This window comes from Leuresthes tenuis, unplaced genomic scaffold (assembly GCF_036924035.1).
Source record: "Leuresthes tenuis unplaced genomic scaffold, fLeuTen1.0.hap1 SCAF_17, whole genome shotgun sequence".
NCBI lineage: Eukaryota > Metazoa > Chordata > Actinopteri > Atheriniformes > Atherinopsidae > Leuresthes > Leuresthes tenuis.
The window spans coordinates 28147081-28155992 of NW_027325371.1; the positions used below are offsets into that span (position 1 = coordinate 28147081).

The 8912-nt window shown below is 42.5% G+C and overlaps 1 non-coding gene across 1 annotated transcript; it reads left to right on the forward strand.

Moving 5' to 3' along the window:
* The first annotated feature begins 279 nt into the window (after positions 1 to 279).
* LOC140274274 (U5 spliceosomal RNA) lies at positions 280 to 393 on the forward strand. The gene has a single exon (XR_011908243.1). It is a non-coding gene; the product is annotated as a U5 spliceosomal RNA (small nuclear RNA).
* The last annotated feature ends 8519 nt before the right edge of the window (positions 394 to 8912 follow it).

Consider the following 8912-nt stretch of genomic DNA (forward strand, 5'->3'; position numbering starts at 1 on the left):
GTGGGCTAACCAGGAGAATTGCTTGAAAGAAATGCGACCCCGAATGAGCGGTCAGAACAAAGCCTCAATACGGGATTCTCGTGGTGTTTTTGTTGCTGCCTTGTCTTTTGCACAGAGTAAAAGACAAGGCAGCCATCGAATAGGGCCCGATTGTTCCTACTTGGTCAGCCGAGGAGCAAGGGGGGGGGGGGGCAAGCGTCTCAACCAAGCAAAGCTCACCATGGGGAAGGTGGCTATGCCAACAAGCCTGATGCCCTGCTCCCGCAGTGACGGATAATCGTACTCTGGTTTCTCTTCATAACGTACAAGTCTTTCGCCTTTTACTAAAGATTTCTGTGGAGAGCAGCACTAATGAGTTGTTTCTATTTTTGGCAGGCTTTACCTTTGCGGGTGAAGCCCTTTCTGTCTGTGCAAAAGAAATCTTGTTACTGTGCAGAGTGACTTCTCTGAGTAGAGTCGCCTTACTTGTTGCGACTGTGCCGATGTTCGAAGCTGGAGTGCAAAGTTGTTGCTTGAATGGTGCTTGCTGGAGCGTGCGGGAGTGCAAAGTTATACCATTTAAAAGGGCTGAAGAGTGCTCAGTGCAGCGGGTGGGCGACACTCTGGCCACCTTGAAAACCGAGGTTACATCCACTACCAGGGGCAGCCCAAGTTCTGCCGCAAGTGTGGTGAGCATGGGCACCTGGTTGAGGCTTGTACCAAGGTGTTATGTGGGAAGAGCAGAGAAATTGGGCAAACTTTTGGAGAGTGTCCAAATGGCAGGAAATGTAATCTCTGTGGAGAATTAAATCACCTCTTCAGAGATTGCCCTAAATCTTTTGCCAACAAATTAAAGACGGTAAAGCCACAGTCAAGCCAACAAAGAGAAGGACCAAAGGTGGCAGTTGGTGAACAAAGTGAAGAGGTTGACCCAATAAATTCAAACTTCCCGCCAAAAGCTTGGATTGGAAGTGAGGAGCAAAAAGGGGAGGGGCCTGTAGAGGCCTCACCACTCAGTGTTGAAGTCTGTGAGAATTCACAGGCAGAGGGTGGAGCTACGCTAAATGAGGAGGAAGAGCAGACAGGTGAGTCTAGTGAAGATACTCACCTCCCCGAAGGTCAACAGAAGGTCAATTTGTTGATAGGCATTCATTTATTTCTTCACTTCTGATGAAGTTTCAACAATAAACAACAAACTTTGTATTATTAGAAAGAACCAGAATCATTCTTCAGGAATCCGAAAATAAGCTCTATTTTATGAGTTATGCACGAATTCGGATTCTCCTATAAAACGAATTCATTAACTCAAACCAAGTTAAGACTGCTTTGTCCTTCATATTTATTCATGTCTAATCAAGTTTCAACGATAAACAACGTTGTACTTTGTAGAATGAGAAAGAACTTCTTCAGCAATAAGCATCTCTCGACATATGATGAAGTACAGATTTTGCTATAAAATTAATTCCTTCTATCAGCCTGACTTAAAACTGTTTGTCCTCCTTATTTATCCACTTCAAATCAAGTTTCAACAAATAAAAAAAAGTTGTAGTTTGAGAAAGTACAACTTAATCTTCAGCAATCAGTATAAAAAGAGGTGCAAATGCCAACCATACATACCTACAAGGTGGAGCGGAAGTATTCAGCTGCAAGTAGGTGTGAATGTTCGACTATAATTTGTAAAAAGCGGGTAAGAAAAGGTTCGAATGCCCGACTATATATTAACAAAAGCGGGAGGAGAGGTCTTCGGATGAGAGTGGGTGAGAATTTCCAACCATAATCTATAAAATACGGTGAAAAAAAATGTGAATGCCTCATAGAACACTAAAAGCGGAAGTGTTCGGCTGCAAGAAGGTGTGAATGTCCGACTATATTTGGTGAAAAGCAGGTGAAGCAAGGTCTGAATGCCCAACCTTATATCATCAAAAGCGAGATCAGAGGTGTTTGGCTGCAAGAAGGCCATAGTTTTCCAAAAGCGGGTAAGGTGCGAATGTCCGACTAAATATCAACAAAATTTGGGGCGGAGGTCTTCGGATGCAAGTGGGTGTTCCGCTGTACGAAGGTGTGAATGTCCGACCATACTTGGTAAAAAGCGGGTAAGAAAAGGTTAAAATACCCGACTGTACACAATCAATAGCGGGAGCGGATGTGTTCGGCTACAAGAAGATGTGATAGTCCGACCATGGTTTGTAAAAAGCGGGTAAGAAAAGGTGCGAATGTCCGACAATGTATGATCAAAAGAGAGAGCGGAGGTTTTCGGATACAAGAAGGTTTGAATGTCCCACCATAGTTTGTAAAAAGCGGGTAAGAAAAGGTTAGAATGCCCGACTATACACCATCAAAAGCGGGAGCAGAGGTGTTCCGCTGTAAGACGGTGTGAATGTCCGACCATAGTTGGTAAAAAGCGGGTAAGAAAAGGTTAAAATACCCGACTGTACACAATCAATAGCGGGAGCGGAGTTGTTCGGCTACAAGAAGGTGTGAAAGTCCGACCATGGTTTGTAAAAACCGGGAAGAAAAGGCTCGAAAGCCCGACTATACACCATCAAAAAGAAGGTTTGAATGTCCATCAATAATTGCTTTAAAACAAGAAAGTAAATTTTCGAATATCAAACCGCACATGATCATAAGCGGTAGAGGAGGTGTTCGGCTGCAAGAAGGTGTGAATGTCCACCCATAATTCATGAAAAATGGGTAAAAAAAAAGGTGCGAATGCCTAACAATACATTATCAAAAGCAGGTGTGAATGTCAGATCATAATTTGTAAAAAGCTGATGAGAAAGGGTGAGAATGCCCGACTATACACCATCAAATGCGGGAGCGGAGGTGTTCGGCTCTGAGTAGGTGTGAATGTCCGACCATAATTGCTGAAGAATGTGTTAGAAAAGGTAAGAATGCTGGACCATACATCATCAAAAGCGGGAGAGGTGGTGTTCGGCTGCAAAAAGGTGTGACTGTTCGACTAAAGTTTGTAAAAAGTGGGTAAGACAAGGTGCGAATGCCTGACAATGTATGATCAAAAGCGGGAGCGGAGGTGTTCTGCTGCAAGAAGGTCTACATGTCCATCAATAATTGCTAGAAAACATGAAAGAAACTTTTCGAAAATCAAACCGCACATGATCATAAGTGGGATAGGAGGTGTTCAGCTGCAAGGTGTGAATGTCCACCCATAATTCCTGAAAAATGGGCAAAAAAAAGGTGTGAATGCCCAACCATACATCATCAAAAGCAGGAGTGGAAGTGTTCGGCTACAAGAAGGTGTGAACGTCCAACCAAAATATGTAAAAAGAAGTTAAGAAAAGGTTCGAATATCCAACCAAACATAATCAAAAGCGGGAGCAGAGCTGTTCGACTGCAAGTAGGTGTGAATGTCAGATCATAATTTGCAAAAAGCTGATGAGAAAGGGTGAGAATGCCCGACTATACATCATCAAAAGCGGGAGCGGAGTTGTTCGGCTGTGAGTAGGTGTGAATCTCCGACCATAATTGCTGAAAAATGTGTTAGAAAAGGTAAAAATGCCGGTCCATACATCATCAAAAGCGAGAGAGGTTGTGTTCGACTGCAAGTAGGTGTGAATGTCCAGCCATAATTACTCACAAACGGGTAAGAAAAGGTAGTAGCCAGACCATATATGATCAAAACAGGGAGCGGAGGTGGTTCAGCTGCAAGAAGGTTTGAATGTCAAACTAAAGTTCAAATATATTAACAAAAGCGGGAGGAGAGGTCTTCGGATGAGTATACAAGTATGGTGGGTGGAGAGGAAGCTGTGAATAGCCGACCATAGTTTGGAAAAAGCGGGTAAGAAAAGGTTTGAATGCCCGAACATACACCATCAAAAGAGGGAGCGGAGGTGTTCCGCTGTACGAAGGTGTGAATGTCCAACCATACTTGGTAAAAAGCGGGTAAGAAAAGGTTAATATACCCGACTGTACACAATCAATAGCGGGAGCGGATGTGTTCGGCTACAAGAAGGTGTGAGAGTCCGACCATGGTTTGTAAAAAGCTGGTAAGAAAAGGTGCGAATGTCCGACAATGTATGATCAAAAGAGAGAGCGGAGGTTTTCGGATACACGAAAGTTTGAATGTCCTACCATAGTTTGTAAATAGCGGGTAAGAAAAGGTTCAAATGCCCGACTATACACCATAAAAAGCGGGAGCGGAGGTGTTCCGCTGTAAGACGGTGTGAATGTCCGACCATAGTCGGTAAAAAGCGGGTAAGAAAAGGTTAAAATACCTGACTGTACAAAATCAATAGCGGGAGCGGAGTTGTTCGGCTACAAGAAGGTGTGAAAGTACGACCATGGTTTGTAAAAAGCAGTTAAGAAAAGGTTCGAATATCCAACCAAACATAATCAAAAGCGGGAGCAGAGCTGTTCGACTGCAAGTAGGTGTGAATGTCCAGCCATAATTACTCACAAACGGGGGAAGAAAAGGTAGTATTGCCAGACCATACATGATCAAAACAGGGAGCGGAGGTTCAGCTGCAAGGTGTGAATGTCTGACTATAGTTTGTAAAAAGCGGGTAAGACAAGGTGCGAATGCCCGACAATGTATGATCAAAAGAGAGAGCGGAGGTGTTTGGCTGCAAGGTCTGAATGTCCAACCATAATTTGTAAAAACCGGGTAAGAAAAGGCTCGAAAGCCCGACTATACATCATCAAAAGCGGGAGCGGAGGTGTTCAGCTGCAAGAAGGTGTGAATGTTCGACTAAAGTTTGTAAAAAGCTGGTAAGACAAGGAGCGATGTCCCGACATTGTATGATCAAAAGCGGGAGCGGAGTTGTCCAGCTGTGAGTAGGTGTGAATGTCCGACCATAATTGCTGAAAAATGTGTTAGAAAAGGTAAGAATACTGGGCCATACATCATCAAAAGCGGGAGAGGTGGTGTTCGGCTGCAAGAAGGTGTGAAAGTCCAACAATGGTTTGTAAAAAGCGGGTAAGAAAAGGTTAAAATACCCGACTGTACACAATCAATAGCGGGAGCGGATGTGTTCGGCTACAAGAAGATGTGAAAGTCCGACCATGGTTTGTAAAAAGCGGGTAAGAAAAGGTGCGAATGTCCGACAATGTATGATCAAAAGAGAGAGCGGAGGTTTTCGGATACAAGAAGGTTTGAATGTCCCACCATAGTTTGTAAAAAGCGGGTAAGAAAAGGTTAGAATGCCCGACTATACACCATCAAAAGCGGGAGCAGAGGTGTTCCGCTGTAAGACGGTGTGAATGTCCGACCATAGTTGGTAAAAAGCGGGTAAGAAAAGGTTAAAATACCCGACTGTACACAATCAATAGCGGGAGCGGAGTTGTTCGGCTACAAGAAGGTGTGAAAGTCCGACCATGGTTTGTAAAAACCGGGAAGAAAAGGCTCGAAAGCCCGACTATACACCATCAAAAAGAAGGTTTGAATGTCCATCAATAATTGCTTTAAAACAAGAAAGTAAATTTTCGAATATCAAACCGCACATGATCATAAGCGGTAGAGGAGGTGTTCGGCTGCAAGAAGGTGTAAATGTCCACCCATAATTCATGAAAAATGGGTAAAAAAAAAGGTGCGAATGCCTAACAATACATTATCAAAAGCAGGTGTGAATGTCAGATCATAATTTGTAAAAAGCTGATGAGAAAGGGTGAGAATGCCCGACTATACACCATCAAATGCGGGAGCGGAGGTGTTCGGCTCTGAGTAGGTGTGAATGTCCGACCATAATTGCTGAAGAATGTGTTAGAAAAGGTAAGAATGCTGGACCATACATCATCAAAAGCGGGAGAGGTGGTGTTCGGCTGCAAAAAGGTGTGACTGTTCGACTAAAGTTTGTAAAAAGTGGGTAAGACAAGGTGCGAATGCCTGACAATGTATGATCAAAAGCGGGAGCGGAGGTGTTCTGCTGCAAGAAGGTCTACATGTCCATCAATAATTGCTAGAAAACATGAAAGAAACTTTTCGAAAATCAAACCGCACATGATCATAAGTGGGATAGGAGGTGTTCAGCTGCAAGGTGTGAATGTCCACCCATAATTCCGGAAAAATGGGCAAAAAAAAGGTGTGAATGCCAAACCATACATCATCAAAAGCAGGAGTGGAAGTGTTCGGCTACAAGAAGGTGTGAACGTCCAACCAAAATATGTAAAAAGAAGTTAAGAAAAGGTTCGAATATCCAACCAAACATAATCAAAAGCGGGAGCAGAGCTGTTCGACTGCAAGTAGGTGTGAATGTCAGATCATAATTTGCAAAAAGCTGATGAGAAAGGGTGAGAATGCCCGACTATACATCATCAAAAGCGGGAGCGGAGTTGTTCGGCTGTGAGTAGGTGTGAATCTCCGACCATAATTGCTGAAAAATGTGTTAGAAAAGGTAAAAATGCCGGTCCATACATCATCAAAAGCGAGAGAGGTTGTGTTCGACTGCAAGTAGGTGTGAATGTCCAGCCATAATTACTCACAAACGGGTAAGAAAAGGTAGTAGCCAGACCATATATGATCAAAACAGGGAGCGGAGGTGGTTCAGCTGCAAGAAGGTTTGAATGTCAAACTAAAGTTCAAATATATTAACAAAAGCGGGAGGAGAGGTCTTCGGATGAGTATACAAGTATGGTGGGTGGAGAGGAAGCTGTGAATAGCCGACCATAGTTTGGAAAAAGCGGGTAAGAAAAGGTTTGAATGCCCGAACATACACCATCAAAAGAGGGAGCGGAGGTGTTCCGCTGTACGAAGGTGTGAATGTCCAACCATACTTGGTAAAAAGCGGGTAAGAAAAGGTTAATATACCCGACTGTACACAATCAATAGCGGGAGCGGATGTGTTCGGCTACAAGAAGGTGTGACAGTCCGACCATGGTTTGTAAAAAGCCGGTAAGAAAAGGTGCGAATGTCCGACAATGTATGATCAAAAGAGAGAGCGGAGGTTTTCGGATACACGAAAGTTTGAATGTCCTACCATAGTTTGTAAATAGCGGGTAAGAAAAGGTTCAAATGCCCGACTATACACCATAAAAAGCGGGAGCGGAGGTGTTCCGCTGTAAGACGGTGTGAATGTCCGACCATAGTTGGTAAAAAGCGGGTAAGAAAAGGTTAAAATACCCGACTGTACAAAATCAATAGCGAGAGCGGAGTTGTTCGGCTACAAGACGGTGTGAAAGTACGACCATGGTTTGTAAAAAGCAGTTAAGAAAAGGTTCGAATATCCAACCAAACATAATCAAAAGCGGGAGCAGATCTGTTCGACTGCAAGTAGGTTTGAATGTCCAGCCATAATTAATCACAAACGGGGGAAGAAAAGGTAGTATTGCCAGACCATACATGATCAAAACAGGGAGCGGAGGTTCAGCTGCAAGGTGTGAATGTCTGACTATAGTTTGTAAAAAGCGGGTAAGACAAGGTGCGAATGCCCGACAATGTATGATCAAAAGAGAGAGCGGAGGTGTTCGGCTGCAAGGTCTGAATGTCCAACCATAATTTGTAAAAACCGGGTAAGAAAAGGCTCGAAAGCCCGACTATACATCATCAAAAGCGGGAGCGGAGGTGTTCAGCTGCAAGAAGGTGTGAATGTTCGACTAAAGTTTGTAAAAAGCTGGTAAGACAAGGAGCGATGTCCCGACATTGTATGATCAAAAGCGGGAGCGGAGGTGTCCAGCTGTGAGTAGGTGTGAATGTCCGACCATAATTGCTGAAAAATGTGTTAGAAAAGGTAAGAATACTGGACCATACATCATCAAAAGCGGGAGAGGTGGTGTTCGGCTGCAAGAAGGTGTGAAAGTCCAACAATGGTTTGTAAAAAGCGGGTAATAAAAGGTTCGAATGCCCGAATATACATCATCAAAAGCGGAAGCGGAGGTGTTCGGATGCAAGAAGGTGTGAACGTCCGACCAAAGTTTGTAAAAAGCAGTGAAAAGCGAGAAAAAGCTTTTCGTGAGTTTTGCATGATTTGGGATTTTGCTTATAAAATGCATTACTTCACTCAAACTATGTTAAAACTGATTTGTCCTTCATATTTACCATGTCTAGAAAGATTTAAACAAAAAAACAACGTTGTACTTTGCAGTAAAAGAAAGAGCAAATCTAAAGTTTCAGGAATCCGAGTATAAGCCTGCTTTCATGAGTTCTGCACGATTTCGGATTTTGCTATAAAATGAATTGCTTTGCTCAAACCAAGTTAAAACTGCTTTGTCCTTCCATATTCATCAATGTCTAGATCGACTTCAACAAAGAAAAACATTGGACTTTGCAGTAGAAGAAGTTGAAATCCATCTACACATTGATAAATACGAAGGACAAAGCAGTTCCCACTTGCCCATAAGAAAATAAGCTTATTCTCGGATTCCTGATCCTTCAGTTTTGCTCTTTCTTCTACTGCAAAATACAATGTTGTTCTTTGTTGAAGTCGATCTAGACATTGATAAATATGAATGAAAAAGCAGTTTTAACTTGGTTTGAGTGAATGAATTCATTTTATACATAAAATCCGAAATCGTGCAGAACTCATGAAAATAAGCTTATTCTCGGATTCCTAAAACTTTTGATTGGCTCTTTCTTTTACTGCAAAGTACAACGTTGTTTTTTTGTTTAAATCTATCGAGACATTGATAAATATGAAGGTAAAAGCCGTTTTAACATAGTTTGAGTGAAGGAATTGATTTTATAGATAAAATCCCAAATCATGCAGAACTCCTCAAAAGGGGCGTATGGCTTAATCACAAGTGTGGCTCTTTCTCATTCAGGGTAGTATGAGGAAGTTTATGCTTGAAATATATGTAGAAATGGGTACATATGAAGGACAAAGCAGTGTTAACTTAGTTTGAGTGAAGGAATTAATTTTATACATAAAATCCCAAATCATGCAGAACGTATGAAAAGAAGCTTATTCTCGGATTCCTGATCCTTCAGTTTTGCTCTTTCTTCTACTGCAAAATACAATGTTGTTCTTTGTTGAAGTCGATCTAGA